This window comes from Mobula hypostoma, chromosome 13, assembly GCF_963921235.1.
Source record: "Mobula hypostoma chromosome 13, sMobHyp1.1, whole genome shotgun sequence".
In the NCBI taxonomy this organism is placed as follows: domain Eukaryota; kingdom Metazoa; phylum Chordata; class Chondrichthyes; order Myliobatiformes; family Myliobatidae; genus Mobula; species Mobula hypostoma.
Window position 1 is genome coordinate 21,884,287 of NC_086109.1, and position 21,572 is coordinate 21,905,858.

General features: G+C 44.8%; 1 protein-coding gene across 1 annotated transcript in view; it reads right to left on the reverse strand.

The window, feature by feature from the left end:
• The window catches only part of LOC134355480 (monocarboxylate transporter 1-like), a 75,237-nt gene extending 66,529 nt beyond the window's left edge, over positions 1–8,708 (reverse strand). Inside the window, exon 1 of the mRNA XM_063065421.1 lies at positions 8,478–8,708. The gene's annotated coding sequence lies outside the window, so the exon portion shown is untranslated. The remainder of the gene's footprint in view (positions 1–8,477) is intronic.
• Between the last annotated feature and the right edge of the window lie 12,864 nt (positions 8,709–21,572).

Sequence of the window (21,572 nt, forward strand, 5' to 3'; positions counted from 1 at the left end):
AAAGAAGCAATCAGAAATTAGTGACCTATTTCACCATCTTAATATGGCTTACAAGGTTCCATCCAAGGTCAATGCCAATTTGTCATATCAACTGCAACAACAAACTACTGGAGGAGCTTAGTGTGTTTAGCAGCATCTGTGGAGACAATGAAATGGTGGACACTTCAGGTTGAGACATGGCATCAGGACCAGACCAAAAATGTCAGCCATTTCTTTGCCTCCACAAACGCTGCTTGACCTGCTGAGTACCTCCAACTGTTTTTCTTTAATCCATATTCCAGCATCTGTAGTCTCTGATGTCATACCAACCTTGGGTCTTGTCTTTTCTTCTGATCAAATCCCTACTGTCCCCCAGCAAGAAGAACTCTGACAGCCTTGTTTGCACACCTTAGGAATATAACTGCCTACAATCAAGTTCAAGTTTAATTGTCATTCAACTATTCACAAATACCCATGAATACAACCAAACAAAACAGTGTCGATCCGGGGCTGAGAGTTGCCAGCTCGATGCTCAACCAGCATGGATGAAAAGTGTGCAAGGAGCCAAAGAGCCGGCCGGGTTCAATCCTGGGACCAATCACCTCGAAATCCGGTGCTGAGGCTAGTATACCACCAGCCAGCTGCAGTACGTACTATATACTGTATGACAACAATAAAATACAGTCACACAGAAAAATATATATAATCCAAGCTCCCGAGTCCATGAATGTTCCAGCAGTCTGCAGTCAAACACAATACACCTTGTCTTTTGCTGAGCAAACACGCGAGGGCAGCACCTGTGCCAGCATGGACGCCACACCATATTGCCTCTGGCACTCCAGTAGAGCGCCACAACTTTGACACCTCTCTCCTGGGCAGCTGCAGGTCAAGTGGGTAAACACTAGCTTACTAGCAGAAGGCCTTTGGTAGAATATTGCACATATACATGGTAAAGGATGTAAGAAGTACAAGCAGGAGTGAGATATTCAGCCCGCCTTGCCAGTTTAAGGCCTCACTATATACGGAATGTGAAATCCTCTCAGACATTTTGTTCAGGGTATGTGTGCAAAAGGAAAATTGGTGTCATGCTAATGAAATCGAAATAGAATAATATGGATCATATGAAGAAGGGGCACAGCAATGTACGTGTAGTGTTCTCTCGCAACAAATTTCATAACTAACATATATCTATTACAAGGAAAAGAAATGCTCCCACACCCACACACTTACTCAACAATTACCAAATCATTTGTTCACAGATCTGTACAAAGTGGTTAAGCAGCTGAAAGTGCTTTGAAGATTATAGTAGCTAGACCCCACCCCTGTGAAAACAGCGGGTCGTTTATTGTGAAAGAGGGAGCGGAAAACTTAACCCTATTTTCACCGGCAGAGTCATAGTCATAGTCATAGTCATACTTTATTGATCCCAGGGGAAATTGGTTTTCGTTACAGTTGCACCATAAATAGTTAAATAGTATAAAACCATAAATAATTAAATAGTAATATGTAAATTATGCCAGGAAATAAGTCCAGGACCAGCCTATTGGCTCAGGGTGTCTGACCCTCCAAGGGAGGAGTTGTAAAGTTTGATGGCCACAGGCAGGAATGACTTCCTATGACGCTCTGTGTTGCATCTCGGTGGAATGAGTCTCTGGGTGAATGTACTCCTGTGCCCACCCAGTACATTATGTAGTGGATGGGAGACATTGTCCAAAACGGCATGCCACTTGGACAGCATCCTCTTTTCAAAAAACACCATCAGAGAGTCCAGTTCCATCCCCACAACATCACTGGCCTCACAAATGAGTTTGTTGATTCTGTCCCAGCACACAACAGCAAACATGATAGCACTGGCCACCACAGACTCGTAGAACATTCTCAGCATCGTCCAGCAGATGTTAAAGGACCTCAGTCTCCTCAGGAAATAGAGACGGCTCTGACCCTTCTTGTAGACAGCCTCAGTGTTCTTTGACCAGTCCAGTTTATTGTCAATTCGTAACCCCACGTATTTGTAATCCTCCACCATGTCCACACTGACCCCCTGGAAGGAAACAGGGGTCACCAGTGCCTTAGCTCTCCTCAGGTCTACCACCAGCTCCTTAGTCTTTTTCACATTAAGCTGCAGATAATTCTGCTCACACCATGTGACAAAGTTTCCTACCGTAGCCCTGTACTCAGCCTCATCTCCCTTGCTGATGCATCCAACTGTGGCAGAGTCATCAGAAAACTTCTGAAGATGACAAGACTCTGTGCAGTAGTTGAAGTCTGAGGTGTAAATGGTGAAGAGAAAGGGAGACAAGACTGTCCCCTGTGGAGCCCCAGTGCTGCTGATCACTCTGTCGGACACACAGTGTTGCAAGCACACGTACTGTGGTCTGCCAGTCAGGTAATCAAGAATCCATGACACCAGGGAAGCATTCACCTGCATCGCTGTCAGCTTCTCCCCCAGCAGAGCAGGGCGGATGGTGTTGAATGCACTGGAGAAGTCAAAAAACATGACCCTCACAATGCTCGCTGGCTCGTCCAGGTGGGCAGTACTTTTTATTTTCTAATCGAGATAAAATGTGGAGTGGGCACATCCAGCCCTTCGAGCCATGCCACCTAGCAACCCCCCATTTAACCCTCGCCTAATCACAGGACAATTTACAATGATCAATTAGCCTACTAACCAGTATCTCCTTGGACTGTAGGAACACCCAGAGGAAGCTTACGCGGAGAACGTACAAGCTCATTACAGGCAACAGCTGGAATCGAACCCATGTCGCTAGTGCCGTAAAGTGTGGCGCAAGTTATATAGGAGCCCTGTATTCAGTCTGCTAAACTCCCTGACTACACCAGTGTTTCTGCTGCCAGCCTCCCTTACATTGGCAAGCACTGGGATCATTGAGGATGAAAATACAAATTAGGGCCAAGAATCACTGACTCCTCAATCCTGGCCCACCATGCAAGAGGATAGCATTTGTAATATCCAATCCACATTCTCGCCTGCCATGGGAACTACCCATTGTTTATAAAAACTTAAGTAACTGCCATAAAAACATTCAAAGGCCCTTTTCCCATTAACTTTTAAGGAAGAGACTATTCTGCATTTAGCTTGCACTAAGGAACTAGTCCAAATAATACCAGTTCATGGAGTTAGCTGACAGCCTTGTTTGTGCACCTCAGGAATATAACTGCCTACATTCAAGTTCAAGTATTACATCAAAGTATGACTCATAGAAGCAGCAGAACACAGCACAGAGGGAAGCCACTAAGTCTCTGTCTAAAACCAGCTGGCTTGTGCTCCACAGAAGCCTTCTGCCCTACTTGTCTTATCCTTTCCACAGCCCATCTGCTCATTTATCACTTATCCACATATCTAGCATTACCACAATTGTACTTCTTGGAATTTGAAGCTGTTAAGGCATCTCTGCATTTTGCAACAACCCCTCTCTTTGCATCAGACCATTTAAGACCCAAGTTCAAAGTACATTTATACATCAAAGTATGTATACATTTTACAATCTTGAGACTTGTCTCCTAACAGACAGACATGAAACAAAGAAACCCAAAGTGACCAATAAGTGACCATTGCAGTGTGGACTGCAATGTTCCGACAAGAACTGTCTTTTGTTATTCAAATAACAAGACATGGGTAACAAAGGACATTAAGGACATCCTAAACGCTAAAAAGAGGGCGTTTAGAGATGGAAATAAGGAGCAGCTGAGGGCAATACAGAGGGACCTGAAAGACAGAATCAGGGAGGCTAAAGACGGGTATAGGAGGAAGCTTGAGTGGAAACTCCAGCAGAGCAACATGAGAGAGGTCTGGAGTGGGATGAGGACCATCACTGGGTTCCGGCAAACTAGCAACAGAGGAGCTGAAGGCAGTGTGGACAGGGCCAATGAACTTAACCTGTTCTTTAACAGATTTGACATTGTGGCCACTGCCCAACCCCCACATGAGTCATCTGTTGTCGGCCCCCAACCAACACATATTCCACTCTCCCCTCCTACCCCTTCTCACAGTCCCCCACCCTGCTCTCATGACTATACCCCTTCCCCACACGAAACCACCATGGTGGGCTTCACAGCTGAACAGGTGAGAAGACAGCTGAAACGTCTCAACCCAAGCAAGGCTGCAGGACCGGATGGTGTCAGTACCAGGGTGCTCAAAGCCTGTACCCCTCAGCTATGTGGAGTACTTCACCATGTCTTCAACCTGAGCCTGAGGCTCCGGAGGGTTCCTGTGCTGTGGAAGATCTCCTGCCTCGTCCCTGTGCCGAAGATGCCGCGCCCCAGCAGCCTCAATGACTACAGACCGGTGGCATTGACCTCCCACATCATGAAGACCCTGGAGAGACTTGTTCTGGAGCTGCTCCAGCCTATGGTTAGGCCGCACTTAGATCCCCTCCAGTTTACTAGGAGGAAGTCTGACTAGGAGTTGAGGATGCCATCGTCTACCTGCTGAACCGTGTCTACGCTCACCTGGACAAGCCAGTGAGCCCTGTGAGGGTCATGTTTTTTGACTTCTCCAGTGCATTCAACACCATCCGCCCTGCTCTGCTGGGGGAGAAGCTGACAGCGATGCAGGTGGATGCTTTCCTGGTGTCATGGATTCTTGATTACCTGACTGGCAGACCACAGTACGTGTGCTTGCAACACTGTGTGTCCGACAGAGTGATCAGCAGCACTGGGGCTCCACAGGGGACTGTCTTGTCTCCCTTTCTCTTCACCATTTACACCTCGGACTTCAACTACTGCACAGAGTCTTGTCATCTTCAGAAGTTTTCTGATGACTCTGCCACAGTTGGATGCATCAGCAAGGGAGATGAGGCTGAGTACAGGGCTACAGTAGGAAACTTTGTCACATGGTGTGAGCAGAATTATCTGCAGCTTAATGTGAAAAAGACTAAGGAGCTGGTGGTAGACCTGAGGAGAGCTAAGGCACTGGTGACCCCTGTTTCCATCCAAAGGGTCAGTGTGGACATGGTGGAGGATTACAAATACCTGGGGATACGAATTGACAATAAACTGGACTGGTCAAAGAACACTGAGGCTGTCTACAAGAAGGGTCAGAGCCGTCTCTATTTCCTGAGGAGACTGAGGTCCTTTAACATCTGTCAGACGATGCTGAGGATGTTCTACGAGTCTGTGGTGGCCAGTGCTATCATGTTTGCTGTTGTGTGCTGGGGCAGCAGGCTGAGGGTAGCAGACACCAACAGAACCAACAAACTCATTTGTAAGGCCAGTGATGTTGTGGGGATGGAACTGGACTCTTTGACGGTGGTGTCTGAAAGTTGGATGCTGTCCAAGTTGCATGCCATTTTGGACAATGTCTCCCATCCACTACATAATGTACTGGTTGGGCACAGGAGTACATTCACCCAGAGACTCATTCCACCGAGATGCAACACAGAGCGTCATAAGAAGTCATTCCTGCCTGTGGCCATCAAACTTTACAACTCCTCCCTTGGAGGGTCAGACACCCTGAGCCAATAGGCTGGTCCTGGACTTATTTCCTGGCATAATTTACATATTACTATTTAATTATTTATGGTTTTATTACTATTTAATTATTTATGGTGCAACTGTAACGAAAACCAATTTCCCCTGGGATCAATAAAGTATGACTATGACTATGAAAAAAGACCTTCAAACACCCAATATGCAAAGAGAAAAATTAAGGAGTCTGAGACCTGTGGTTTACTTGACTATTCATTTTCAATTTATGTTCATTTTTGCCTTAAATTATTGATGGTACAGTATCACCTGAATACTGTGGCTGATAACTTTTGCAGGTCGGTTGCTTCGGAATTTAGCATGGTCCATACCACTGTTACCATAAGAATGAGTCACTTTACCCCAGGTAGCATGAGTTTTATTTGACTTACTACCAGGAGTGATATTTTGTTCTTTGCCTTGTATACATATCTTTTGCCCAGGTCACAGGTACATCATTTGACCATAAAAACATAGAACATAAGAGCAGAAATGGATCATTTGTCCAACTGAGTTCTCTCTTTTGGCACCATTCTTCCGCTTCCTCCCTGGAACCTCGGACACCCTTACTAATCGCCGACCTATCAACCTCCACATTAAGTATACTTGGTGACTTGGCCTCCACAGTCATATGTGTCAATGAATTCCACAGATTCATCACCCTCTGGCTAAAGTAATTTCTCTTCAACACAGTTCTTAAAAGATCACTGCTAATACCTCCAGAGCTACCTCTTTCAGAACACAAGGGTGCAGTCCATCTGGTCTAGGTGACTTAACTACCTTCAGACCTTCCAGTTTCATAAGCATCTTCTTCTTAGTAATAGCAACTATACTTACTTCTAACCCCTAGGGCATCTTTGTATAGCCCACACTACATAATATCCCTGTACAACAAAGATGCATCAATCCCAGGTTTGACTGTTTTTTAGTTTACTACCACTGTCCCTCTGGTTTCATTGAAGAGCGTTTCAAATTTCCACTGCCTTTAATGTAAATGCTTCCTGAAATCCTACTGAATATGCCAGCGCCAATTTTATTCTCTGTTGTTCTGAGTTCCTACACCAATCAGCTGATGTAAGAGGTCTATCAACTTTGTTAAATCATTAAGTCATCCTGAATGACTGAACATAATCACCTTATAAACTCTTATGTTCTCTGTAATGGCTTAACAAGGACCTGAAATCATGTTAGAAGAATCTCATCACTGATACTTGGAACTACTGACGTGAGGGATTGTTGAGACTTTGACCCAGCAGTATAATTTTTGATCAATTTTATTGGATGCAACATCAAAGTCCAAAGTAGTCCAGAAACTGACAGAGGAACATGTTTTTTTTATTTCAAGAATAAACTCCGTTCATAACAAATATGTGTGCAGGAAATACAAAACCAGTGCATGGCTTTTCTTGACAGCCACAGTGGCATCTGGTCCATGCATTCATAATATTATTGGTTCTTTTGTAGTTTCAAAGATTCAAAGTACATTTCTTATCGAAGTATTATGCAGTCCTCCAAGAGTACTCCAGCTTGTCATGGTTTGGAGGCTTGCGAGCCTCAATGACCCGGAGAACTATGTTGGCTGGAGTTGGTGGTTTGTGTTTGGCTCTTGGTAAGGTCACTTATTTATTTGTTGGGGGTGAACTATTATTCAACATCTCATACCATGGGGGAATTCCACAGTGTGGAGGAGTAATAGGCCTGCAGCAACAGTGAATAAAGCAATGGGACACAGTGGTACTTCAGATTTTCAGTGGATCTAGGATTAATATGGACAGTTGGTCAATCTGTCTTTTGTCACGGGGTTTGTTTCATCCATTAGTGCCAATACCACCAAGAGGACCACAATCTTGTGTTGTTTTGGAGGCCATCATACCTCAATGATACGGAGAGCTACACTGGCTGGAGTCAGGGCTTTCTACTTTAGCTGTGGGTAGGATCACCCATGCCAAACAGGTCAAAGGCTAGAGGCCAGGCTAAGAGTGGTCCACGGGTCCTCCAGATTCTGGGGTTCAGCTCAGGGCTAACAACCCTGACTGGTAAAACAGCATTGTTACAGAAACAGCAATGAAGAATCCTTCTACATCTGCGCATGATGGTACCCTTGAGTCTCCACCTGGGATTTGCAGGAAAACTGAGCTGCTGACATGATGAAGGAAGCCCTGAACACTGCCAGAAATGGAGGACCTTCAGTGCTGTCCTAAACGCCAATAGCGTAATGGGCAGTAGGTAAGCAAGTATGTAGGTAGTATACAACTCGGGAATTCGTCTTCCCACAGACAGCTATGAAACAAAGAAAACCATGGAGCTTGTTCAAAGAAAAACACTAAACTGCACTCCCCCCCCCCACACACACACACACACACACACACACGCACACACACAAAACGCAGAACACAAAACACCAATCCACAAAGTCTTCAAAGGAGTCCAGGCATTTTCGGCTCAGCTCAGTTCAGTTCAATGCAGTGCAGGGTCGTTCATTATCTGCAGGCTGCCTCTACCAAAATCACACAAAATAGCCACCAAAAAAGGAGCGAGCAGAAAGACATGACGAAGAGAAACACAGAGTCCGGTTCACAAACTATGCTGGTTAACACCATCCTCCGACAGCGTCGAGGGAAAGGAAGACCATTCAAACGCAGGGACCTTCCACCGGGAGCAAGGAGTGAGAGTGAGACCGAGACTGTCACGCAGACACCTTCCTCTTTGTACAAAGCACCATTAAAGAGATTAGCTTTATTTGTCACGTACGGAGTACACTGAAACATCAAAACATACAGTGAAGTACGCCGCTTGCATTCAGAATGTGTTGGGGGCAGCCCACAACTGTCATGGTGCCTCCGGCACCAGTAGAGTATGCCCACACCTTACCAACCCTGACGTGTCTTTGTATTGAGGGAGGAAACCAGAGCCACTGGAGGAAACCCATACGGTCATGGGGGGAATGCACAAACCCCTTACAGACTGCAGGGGGCACTGAACACCCATCTCAGGAGGCCTGATTGGATAATACACACCTCGAATGTTGAAAAGATTTTTCCTCTGGGACTTGATCGTGGGCTGTCGTCCTTCCTCACAAAGCCTTTGGACTGGCTGCACCAAGCCTCTATGCATCTCTTCAGGATGTTCCGTTGAACTAGAAGACCAGCAAATTTCAGGCAGACAAATGTCCATTTTTTACATTGTTGATCTTCCAATGGGATTTGAGGATCATACCAACGAATTTGCTGCTGCTTCCCTACTAACTCATTATTCCCTGTGATAGGATTGGGGAAGGGAAAATAACCAGTTAAAGCAGGCCAAACAAAAATATCAGAATCAGCCAGCAGTACACTGCAATACATAATAATAAAAACTATAGATTACAATAACAAGTACATATAGAAGTCCCCTTTTGTACAAATTCTATTCAATTCATTCTCACACAAAGTCATTAAACAACAACAAAATTGAATTAGCACATTCTGATGGTTCATGTGAATGCACTTGCATGCTCTTCCTCCCGCTGGTTTCCCCCACAGTCTGAACTTGCCTTTGTGTGTGTGTGTGTCTGCCCACTTGTTTCTGTTTACATAGTGTGTGACAACATGTACTATACTTGCGCACGAAAGAGAGCTTCTCTGGTCTGTGGAGAAAAAGACAGAGAGAGAGAGAAAGAGAGAGGAGAGCAAGAGGGAAAGGAAAGAGAAAAATACACAGAGGAAGAGAAAGATTAATAGAAAGAAAAAAGTAAACACACTTATGCAACTTCATGACAGCCAAATATGTTTCATCATTCACAAAATACATCAGAATCAGGTTTTATATCACCGGCATATGTTATGAAATGTATTGTTATACAGCAACAGTGCAATACATAATTATAAAAAACTATAAATACAATCAATAAATAATAGTTATTTATTTATTGAGATTCAGCATGTAGTCGGCCCTTCTGACCCTTCAAGCCATGTTGCCCAGCAGTCCCCCAATTTAATGCTAGCCTGATCATGGGACAATTTACAATGACAAATTAGCCTACCGATTGTACATCTTTTGACTGTGGGAGGAAACTAGAGTACCTGGAGGAAACTGGAGTACCGGGAGTAAACTGGAGTACCGGGAGTAAACTGGAGTATCTGGAGGAAACTGGAGTATCTGGAGGAAACTGGAGTACCTGGAGGAAACTGGAGTACTGGGAGGAAACTGGAGTATCTGGAGGAAACTGGAGTATCTGGAGGAAACTGGAATACTGGGAGGAAACTGGAATACCTGGAGGAAACTGGAGTACCTGGAGGAAACTGGAGTACCGGGAGGAAACTGGAGTACCTGGAGGAAACTGGAGTACTGGGAGGAAACTGGAGTATCTGGAGGAAACTGGAGTATCTGGAGGAAACTGGAATACTGGGAGGAAACTGGAATACCTGGAGGAAACTGGAGTACCGGGAGGAAACTGGAGTACCGGGAGGAAACTGGAGTAACTGGAGTATCTGGAGGAAACTGGAGTACCGGGAGGAAACAGGAGTACCTGGAGGAAACTGGAGTATTGGGAAGAAACTGGAGTACCTGGAGGAAACTGGAGTACCAGGAGTAAACTGGAGTATCTGGAGGAAACTGGAGTATCTGGAGGAAACTGGAGTATCTGGAGGAAACTGGAGTACCGGGAGGAAACTGGAGTATCTGGAGGAAACTGGAGTAACTGGAGTATCTGGAGGAAACTGGAGTACCGGGAGGAAACTGGAGTATCTGGAGGATACTGGAGTAACTGGAGTATCTGGAGGAAACTGGAGTACCGGGAGGAAACAGGAGTACCTGGAGGAAACTGGAGTATTGGGAAGAAACTGGAGTACCTGGAGGAAACTGGAGTACCGGGAGGAAACTGGAGTACCGGGAAGAAAGTGGAGTACCTGGAGGAAACTGGAGTACTGGGAGGAAACTGGAGTACCTGGAAGAAAGTGGAGTACCTGGAGGAAACTGGAGTACCGGGAGGAAACTGGAGTACCGGGAAGAAAGTGGAATACTGAGAGGAAACTGGAGTACCTGGAAGAAAGTGGAGTACCTGGAGGAAACTGGAGTACCGGGAGGAAACTGGAGTACCGGGAAGAAAGTGGAGTACCTGGAGGAAACTGGAGTACCGGGAGGAAGCCCACACAGTCACGGGGAGAACGTGCAAACTCCTTATGGACAGCGGCGGGAATATATATATTAGATAAACTAAATAATTACAGCACAATTTCTTTTGTCTTTTCATCACAATTAGTCCAGTTTCATAAATTACTCCAACAGATCTTTTTTTTTAATCGTTGTGGGTGAACTGTAAGGGGATTCCACAGCATGGAGGAGTGATAGGCCTGCAGCAACAGTGAGTGAAGTAATGGGGCACAGTGGCACGGCAGTTTTACAGTGGATTTAGGATTAATATGGACTGTTGATCAATCTGTCATCTATCTGCCATCCATAATAGTTCCACAGGTGTGACTCAAACAGTTGGAACTCTCTAATAAAAAGAGGAACTTCTTCACAAAGACAGGTGACCTACTTTTGAGAATTAATTAAGTTCCAGAATTGTCAATTTGCTGAGGAGAATGACTTGCATTTACCATAGAATGTTTAAACCTTGTGGGCACAAAGCCCCTTGTGCCTGTTATAGCTTATTGATAATCCATCCAGATAATCACACTGGCCACGCTCTTTCCCTGTACCCTGACAAAGCTTACTTGGTTAAGAAGTTTGTTAATGCTCTATTGAAAATGCTATTATCTCTGTTTTCTCCAAAGTTACAACATGATTTTGAAGGCCATATTAACTCAGGCTGTTTAAAAAATGTTTCTAGATGTAGTTTTAAAATCATTTGCAACTGTCCTTAAATTTGAAGTCTTTGGAGTTTTTCTGTCTATGATCCTGTTCTTGCCATTCACCAGACAAACAAATCCCAATCTGTCCATCAATGGATCAAAAGAGATGAACCGTTCTGCCAAGGAAACAGTTTCTCCATACAAGCAAGAGATTCTGTAGAAGCCGGAAATTTTATGCAACATACACAAAAACACTGGAGAAACTCAGCAAGTTAGGTAGCATCTAAGTTAGGTAGGAAGGGAATAAACAGTCGATGTTCTGGACTGAGACCCTTCATCAGGACTGGAAAGGAAGGGAGCAGAAACCAGAACAAGATGGTGGGGGGAGAGGGAGGAGTATTATCTGGTGCGGGGCAAGGTGGGTGATGAAGTAAGAAGCTGGGAGGTGATAGGTGGAGGAGCTATAGGGCTGAAGAAGGAAGAATTTGATAGGAGAGGACAGTGAACCATGAAAGGAAGGGAAAGAGGAGGATAACTAGAGGGAGGTGATGGGTAAGTGAGGAGAAGAGAAAGGGTGAGGTGAGGATTAGAGTGGGGAATGGAAAAAGAGAGAAGGTGAAGGGGGAGAGAAATTACCAGAAGTCAGAGAAATCAGTGATTTTTACCATCAGTTTGGAGGTTATCCAACTGGAATATGATGTATTGCTCATCCAGCCTGAGTGTGGCCTCAAGGCAGAAGAGGAAGCCATGGGTTGATACGTCAAAATGGGACATATGTTTCTCCATATGTACCTTATCAAACTCCTTCATGGTTTTGTTTAGTTCTAACAAATCCTCCTTTGTTGCAAGGAGAACCCCAGTTACTCACCTAGGCGACTGCAACAACATCTCGCAAACTTGTCATTTCTATGGCCAAGAGGGACATGGAAACACCACCAAGCGCAGATCCCCCTCAAAGTCACACAACATCCTACGTCCAAGATATATGGAATTACCTCCTCACCGTTAACGTGTGGAACAACTTTCCCGACAACACTGGAAGTACTTTCATCAGAAGGAGTGCAGTGCCTGGTCACTCCTTTTTTTAAGGCTAAGGAGGCCTGTTGTTCGAAAGATATCCCATGTTTCCTCAGGGCTGGGGGAGGGCCTGTTCAACACCTTGTCTGGTGGTCTCAAAAGGTGGCTTGCTGGTCAGGACCCTACTGGAAAGGGGTCTTTTTCAGAGATACCCAATATAATGGTCTCAGTATCATCATTAGGTGGGGAATTTATCGTTGCCAGTACCCAAGTAGCCCCACAGAATGCTGGGTCTTCTCTTTAGAGGTAGGGATCTCTGCTCCCAATATTTTTCGCTTGGCCTTTTCCGGTATTTTCCAAAGACCAGAATCCCAGTATTAACACATTCTGGCTTGGGTCCTGGATCTTGTCAGGGTTAATAGACCATCGCCTCTCCCTCAGGAAAGTAACTACCTTCTCTGGTGCCTCCCCCACCATCTCCTCCGAGGGCCCTTGCAATAGGATATCATCTATGTAGTGGGATACTGAGATGTTTGGGTCAAGCAAGATCTCTTGTAGTTCTCACTATAAAACCATGGCACAAGACCGGGCTGTGCACATATCCCTGTGAAAGACCACCAAAAGGTATACTGTCTGCCTTCACTTGTAAAGGCAAACTGGTCTTGGGACTCAGGGCTCAGGGAAATGGAAAAGAAAGTGTTGGCAAAATCCACTATAGCAAACCAATGCTTCCCCTCCCTACCTCCTATGTCTTCTACAATGGTCACTATATTCAAGACAGCTTATACGAGGGTTGGGACATGCTTAATCAAATACCTAAAGTCTATCGTCATTCACCACATTCCATCCCCCTTCCTTTCTTGCCACACTGGGCTGTAGTAGGGTGACATTTTCGGCCGAATAGCCCACACCTTCAACAATGCTTCCACTGTTTCCTTGATCTCCTTGGTGCAACTCGGGATTCGGTACTGCTTGAGGTTCACCTCCTTGGCAGGGGGTGGGATGTCAAGAGGCTCCCACGTGGCCAGCCTCACCAGTACCATCACTCAAGCCTTCCCAAAAGCAAAATAACCCACCTTTCAGCACGTTCATATGCAAAACGCACTCGTGGGATGCTGCATTCAGCAGTAACATAGGTCCTGGTTGATCCGAGCAGATAGCCACCATTACTGCAGCTGCCCAGGCTGGGATAAGAGACCCTCCCAGTCTTCAGTCATCACCTTGTGACACCTGAGATGTGAGTATGCTCAGCCTCGGTATCAACAATTGCCACCCATCATCGGGCATTTCCCTTTTCCGATGTACCACAGTAGGCACATCAGATCTCAGGTCTCCTGGCTGGGAAAAGGGGCACTGAGAATATATACAGGGAGTTCTGACCATCCCCCTGCGGGAGCTGAGCAGGAGGGCACTACCCGCTGCTGGGGTTCTTGGAGAGCTTTCTCCAGCACCTTTCAGGAGAGGTACAGGGAGGATGCACTTCCTCTACTGGGTAAGGGATCAGCAACACTCCCTTATCCCCCCGCCCCGTGACAACTCCCCCTTTTTATTTTGACAAGGGTCACTCCATGAAGCATAAAAGACAGTGGTGGGTATCCCATCCACCCATTGCTTCAGGGACAAAATCATCTCCTTACGGGTCAGGTGGGATCCCTCTCCATCAGTATAATTATTTACTTCTACTAGGCGGATGCCGGTTTTAACCAGGTATCCTACCATGGTTGAGGAGAACTTTTGATCCTCTAGTAGGTGCTCCCCACCCTCAGAAATACCAGTGATCAGGGCCACTGATGGAGAGCATTAGTCATTTCCTCTGCTGCATTGCACTCTTTCTGAGAATTTAAATCCCTATGTAACAGGGAAGGATGGTTGAACTTTACTGTGACCACTACTCTCTCCCACAGACTTATACTCCTCAACCATTCATCGTAGGGCATTGCTTACCCCATGGTTTGGTGACTACGTTTCCCTCTCATCACTGTCGGTGCGCTCCACCAGTGGCAATGTCCAAGCTGGGGTCAGTGCTGCCCCCCAGTGTTCGCTCACAGAAGACAAGCTCTATTGTGTTTGACTGCAGACTGCTGCAACAATCATGGAGTCAGGGGCTTGGACTACGGTTTTTTGTGTGACTGCCTTGTGTTGTATATGACTGCTGGTACTGTGGTTTGCACCTTGGCTGTTTGGTTGTGTACATACACTGTTTGGCTGTATTCATGGGTGTTCATGTATGGTGTAATGACAATGAAACTTGAACTTGAACTTCCTGGTCAGATTAGATTGGCCCACCTTCCACCCCCCTCCCAAGAAATATCCCCATCTCAGGTGTCTGGGTCATAGCCCCATAAAATAACAGCCCGAACCTTCACAGGGTCCAGTTGTCAATTAGCTCTTCAGGTCATTTCCTGCTGCCGAAACTCGGCCGGGAAGCAGGTGATGTCGACATTCTCTTCCTCCAGTTCCTCAGCCCAGGTCTGCGCCAACCTGGTGGTCCCCACCATGATCATGCAGCACTGATTCAGTACCTCCACCTTCATGTTTAAGACTCCCAATTTCCTCCTCTTTCTGAGAGATTTCTTGTGTTGTTTTAAGATGGCCGCCGGCAGCAAAAAGGCCCCTCTCTGGCTCGCCCTCTTCTTTCCGGGGAGCCCTAACCTCTTTGGTAGGGACACAAGATGACTTGTCACCCCCTCGAGGGGGCCGTTCCACTGGTGCACCATGGTCCACCAGCAAATTGGCCCGGCTGCCAATCCCTGCAGAGCTATTGGTCCACCCCAGTACTAACTATCTTACTGTTCACACATTCTTCCTTCTTACTCTTATTTCTAAACATTTCTGCTTACTATCACACTCGCTTGGTCCTTCGCCAACTATGCCAAACTGTTACGTTACAACAAAAGGTGCATAGACCAGCTCGGTAAAGCAGAAAGGCAGAAACTCTTGTACTTCAATACTGTTATTCAAATGTGCTTCATTACAACAAGTCAAATCTGTTGTCATAGGCAGTCATACTCAGGGTACAAATGCCAAGAAAATTAGCTTTTTGCAGAAGCAGCATAGTACATTACAGGCATGACAAATGTAAGTTAATATTAATTTACATTAACATATGTAAATTATTAATAGCTTACATGACAAAATAAATATAACGACACTAAGGCAAGTTTGAGAGAGATCGACAAATATTAGAGTTTGATCTGTAAGGTTACCAGGTGGGTTCAAGAGCTGATGGCAATGGGGAAGAAGTTGTTGCTGAACTTTGATGTGTAGCTCCTGCCTGATGGCAGCATTGAGAAGAGGACATAGCCCAGATGGTGGGGGTGACGCTGAAGATGGATACCATCTTCCTAAGACATCACCTCTTGTAGATGTCCTCAATGGTGGGGGAATTGTATCTGTGATGAAAATGGCTAAATCCCCCTCTCTCTAGCTTTCCTGTGCATTGGAGATTCCATACTAGGCTGTGATACAACCCATGAGAATACTGTACTTTCCACCATACAGCCATAGCAGTTTCTTGGAACCTTTGATAACATTACTCTAAGAAGTAGAAATTCTGCTGGGCCTCCTTCATGACTGTATCTACATGGCACAGCCAGGATAAGTCCTCCAAGATGCTGACACACCCAGGAACTTGAAGCTGCTCATCCTTTCCATCACAGACTCTTCAATGGGGACTAATGCATATTTGCATGACTTCAGCTTCCTAATGTCCACAATCAGGTTCTTGGTCTTGCTGACAAAGGCACATGGGATGTACATAGTCCCTGTTAAACATCCCATGCTGCAGAACCCAATGGAACATTGTTCTATACTGTAAATATCCACAGTGTAATAGCATAGACATTTTCAAAATAAGCTCAATCAAATGAGCCAATATATTGTTTGTGAAAAACAAAGAAGGTCTCACAGACAGAAATTGTTTCAGAGGGAAATAAGATACCATTTTGAAAATAAAATTACTGCCATGAACTGAAACAAGAAGTAGAAATTGCCAGAGGAATTCATTTTATTGTTTAAAGCGATTAAAGGTTCTGACAGCCTCTTTAAATCACCTCAGAATAATTTCTTACTACTTCCTGCAACCCCCTAAACAACTAACTGCAGATTCTTTCATATCCCCAGCTCAGAAAGAAAATATATCCTTCAGTGGGAGAATAAAGGAGGAGAAAGCGAATTAAAGCTGTCAGTGACATCAGGAAGCAACTTTCAACAGCTGCCGGGGAAATCAGAACTACGTTCCCCACAAAAGTTTTTAAAGCTGTTGGGAAATTCAGGGTAGGGTAGTCAAATGAAGATATTTGACTGCAATGGATAGGTTTTGTTAGGCAATGTCATTTAGTACATGTGATGTAACTAAGGCAGCGAAAATGAAGATGCACATTAGTTGTGATCTAATTAAAGGGCAGAACCTGACTTGAAGTCCATTCTGTTTATATCCTACAATGAAATTACCCACCATCATGGACATATGTACAGAAATGGTTTCAAAGGTTTCAATAGGTACATTTAATGTCAGAGAAACGTATACAATATACATCCTGAAACGCTTTTTCTTCGCAAACATCTACGAAAACAGAGGAGTGCCCCCAAAGTTTGAATGACAGTTAAATGTTAGAACCCCAAAGTCCCCCCCAGCTCCCCCCTTCCTGCACGTAAGCAGCAGCAAAGCAATATTCCCCCCTCCCCCCACCAGCAAAAAAAGAAAGCATCGGCAACCACCACTAAGCACTCAAGCATGCAGCAAAGCAACAGTAAAGACACAGACTTGCAGTACCCCAAAGACTACTCATTCACCCGGTATTCAACATACCACAAGCTCTCGCTCTCTCCCTAATAAGAGACAAAGGGGTGTCTCCATTTCACAGCAAGAGGGGAGACATAACAAACAAGAGGGGGCTTGTAATGTCATAAGGGACCCCATCACCCTGTACATGGACTGTTTGTCCCACTCCTATCTGGGGAGAGGCTAGGTAGCATCCACTTCAGGCTCATAAACAGATACTTTCCCCAAGAAGTAAGGCTGATCAACACCTCAACCCAATAACCCACCCCTTCATGCCCCCAACCACCACTATTTCATCATTTCCTAGAAGAGTCACCTTATGTACCAATACTCCTGTGTCCAACGTCACTTTATGGACTTACAATTAATCTATGTACACAAGATATCTTATTTATTTATATTTATTGTGCTTTATTATTCTTGTGTTCTTTATCTTATTCTACTTTTCTTGAGCTGTGTCAGATCTGAAGTAACAATTATTTTGTTCTCCTTTACATTTGTATACTGAAAATGACGTGAAACAATTTTGAGTCTTGAATCTTTATACCAATGGGGTGGCACAGTAAGCAGAGTGGTTAGTGCAATCACTTTACGGTGCCAGCGATCACCGATAGTAGTTTGATTCCTGCCGCTCTCTGTAGTCTGTACATTCTCCCCGTGATCACATGGGTTTCCTCTGAGTGCTCTGGTTTCCTCCCACATTCCAAAGACATACGTTCAGGACTGGAAAGTTGTGGGCATCGTATGATGGCATCTGAATCATGGCGACATTTGCAGGCTGCTCCCAGCACTGTGTTGGTCATTGACACAAAATGATGCATTTCACTGTTCATTTTTAATGTGTATGTGACAAATCTTGACTCTCATCTGTAACCTCAACAAGGAAGATGAGGTAGAGAAGGAGAGTGAAGTTGAGATAGAAGTTCACCCAGGGTCTTATGGAATGGCACGAAAAGCTTCGTAGGTCATATGGCACAAGTCACCTGAGGACTGTCCATGCCAATGGCTTCCACAGGAAGGTCAGTGAGGTCGCTGAATTAGCATTGTGCTTGGAGGACTGGAATCGTTCTTACCATTTTGTCCCAAACTTATGTTTTCACTTTGGGATGAGGGAGCAAGCAATGTAATTGGATACAGCTGGATGAAGGCTCCTTTGTAAAGAGCCTGCAAGCAACAACAGAACACTCATCAGATGTGGATGCAAATCACATCCAGACCACGTCACTAAAACAAAGCGTTCTTTATCAAATGTCTTCTGAGCTGCTTGCTTAAAACAGCCTCCAGAGTCCAAGATGCTGAGGTGCTTACTGACTGCCTGCTTGTTACTTCCTGCCTGCTGGTGCAAGGGCTACCTCTGCACTTAACACCCTGAATGCCAGCCCCAGCTTGTAGGACTGCACAGTCGGTCAGGTGCCGTTTCAGAAAACAGACTAGTTGTTAAACCCAGCTCCCAGCAACACTCTCAGATCATCTTCAAAGATGAGCAGAGGAGATCTCACTGAATCAGAATTAGGTTCATAATCACCAACATTTGACATAAAATGTGTTGCAGCAACAGAACAATGTAAAACCTAAAATCTATAAGTTACATAAATAAGTAGTCCAAAGGAAAGGAATAATAAGGAAATAAAACACATAAAATGCAGGAGGACTTCAGCAGCTCGGGCAGCATCTATGCAGGGAAATGAAGAGTCAACATTTTGGGATGAGACCCTTCATCGTGACCTTTTGTGCCTTACCCCGTTCCAGTATCTGCAATCACGCTTGTGTCTCCATTAATGAGGTAGTGTTCATAGGGTTGTGGACTGTTCAGAAATCTGATCTTGGTGAGAAAGAAGGTGTTCCTAAAACATTGAGTGTGGGTCTTCAGGCTCTTGTACTGCCTCCCTGATTATAGGAACAAAAAGAGGATACGCCCCATTTCATGAGGATGATGGATGCAACCACCCTGAACTACCATCTTATGAAGATGTCCTCAATGGTGGGGAGGGTTGTGTCTGCGGTGGAGTCTACAACCCTCTGCAGCCTCTTGCAATCCTGTGCATTGGTGCCTCCAGACCAAGATGTGGACCAACCAGTCAGAATGCTCCCCACTGTACATCTATAAAAATTCTTAAGAGTCTTTTTTGACATACCAAATCTCCTCAAACTCCAAATGAAGTAGAGGCATTAGCGTGCCTTCTTCATGATTGCTGGGTGCAAAATAGATTTTCCGAGATGTCAGTGCCTCACTCTTTCCACCTCAGAGCCCTAAATGTGGACTAGTCTGTGTTCTATCGGCTTCCCACAATACATTTCTTAGTCTTGCTGAGTGCAAAGGTTTTGTTGCAACTCTACTCAACCAGATGATCTATCGCATTCTTGCAAGCCTCCTCGTCATCATCCTAGATTTCATCAGCAACAGTGGTGTCATCAGTAGATGTATAGATGGCACTTGAGCTGAGCCTAGCCATGTAGTCATAGGGAGAGAAGGCCAGTAGGCTAAGCACGCATCCTTGAGGTACGCCTGTGTTGATTAATCGGCAAGAAGGAAAGGTTATTATCAAACCACACTGTGATCGCCTATAAGGAAATTGAAAATCCAGTTGTACAGCAGCCCTGGTTTTAAGGATTGGCCATTAATATGACGGAATGACATTGTTGAATGTCAAGCTGTATTCAATAAACAGTAAACTGACCTATGTCTTGGAATTGTCCATGTGCCTTAATGACCTCACCCAACTTTTATCCTTCAGCCTAATATCGCTAAGGCTCAGTTGATGTGATCATTGTTACTTTGTTATTTCTGTTATTTTGCAGTTTCCACATTGATTTCCACATTCCCTAAATGTAACAGTGATACATGTAGCTTCAAAAAGAACGAACTGCTGATAAAATATTTTGAGATGTTCTGAGCCTGTGAAAAATGTTGTAAGTGCAAATTCCTGCTGCTTATCTTCACACCTGTGAACCTTCCCCCACCACCCCCTAATAGATCACACTTTACCATTCAGAAACTCACCAAGTTTCTGATCTGAAAGCAATACCCAACTCTCTCATTAGTTTTGTACCCAAAAGAGGAACAGAAGCTCCATTATGCACACAGGCACTAAGGTAAGGTGTCCTATTGAGATTCCACAATTCTGACGATTGACAATTTTTCAGAAACTCTGAAACTGCCTGGGACAATTCAGCCTCTATACAACATGCGACATGGAAATCAGTATTCAACCTCTAGGTCAGGGGTCCCCAACCTTTCGTGCACCGCGGACCAGTTTAATATTGACAATATTCTTGCAGACCGGCCGACTGGGGGGTGCGGTTGGTGTTCAAGTAGGTTTGCCAACTTTCCCACTCCCAAATAAGGGACAAAAGTAACAGTCAAATACGGGACACTTGTGTTTACCCCGAGAAATACTACCATGACCATGAAGCCTTGCGCGGGCGCCTGTGTGCGCATACATGACATGCACATGTGTGTACATGCCAATTTTTTTTCTACAAATCGGTTTCGGCTTAATCTTCCCAATTCTGTTAAGCGAAACTATACTGTACATACATTACTTCTACTTTATATAGGCTGTGTATTTTATCATATCATTCCTGCTTTTACTATATGTTAGTGTTATTTTAGGTTTTATGTGTTATTTGGTATGATTTGGTAGGTTATTTCAAGATCAACAATGTGTGACAGGGAATGAGGAAAGGTGCAGCTGACTCATATCGTTTCCTCGCAGCTCGGTACCGGTCTGCGGCCTGGTGGTTGGGGACCACTGCTCTAGGTTCCTGAAAATTAGCTCCTTCCAGTCTCCGTGAAACAAACTGTAAAAGCCACCTCCATATTAAAGAGCAAAGCTCAACATGTAACCTCAATAATGTGATCTGGAAGTCACTTTGCCTGAAGAACCTAAAACTGCACAGAAACTGGTGAATGAAGCTCTTGGGGACTCAGGAGACAGAAACATCAATTACATGTTAATTTTTTGTTCGATCATAGAAATATAAGAAGTCCTTCAGTTTATCAAGTCATGGTTGTTTTAACTACCCACATACTCTAATCCTACTTTAATCCTATTTTTTCATTCGCTCCATAACATTGTCATCATTGTTATCATCTTCAGGTCATGAAATCTCCCCATATTCTAACACTCATGTAAACACTAGAGGCAATTTATAATGACCAATTCACCTACCAAACCGTACGTCCTTGGGATGGAGAGGAGACTAGAACACCTAGAGGAAACTCATGTAAGGAGAATGTCTAAACTCCACACCAACAGTGATAGTGGTTTAAGCAATTTTCAGTCCTTTCCAAGTAAACCCTACCGGCTCCAAAATGCGGACCAATAGCTCCTGTACAAACTATAGTCCATTACTACTCCACGACAGGTATTAACCATCACCAGGATGGACAAGGCTACCTTCACTGTGTGATATTGTACAAGGAATCCCGCGCCTCTTACAGTGAGGCGGCAGCTCTATTAAGAGGGGGAGGGCAGCAGGGTAGTATAGAGGTTAGCACAATGTTTTACACAGTACAGGCTAACCGGGTTCAATTG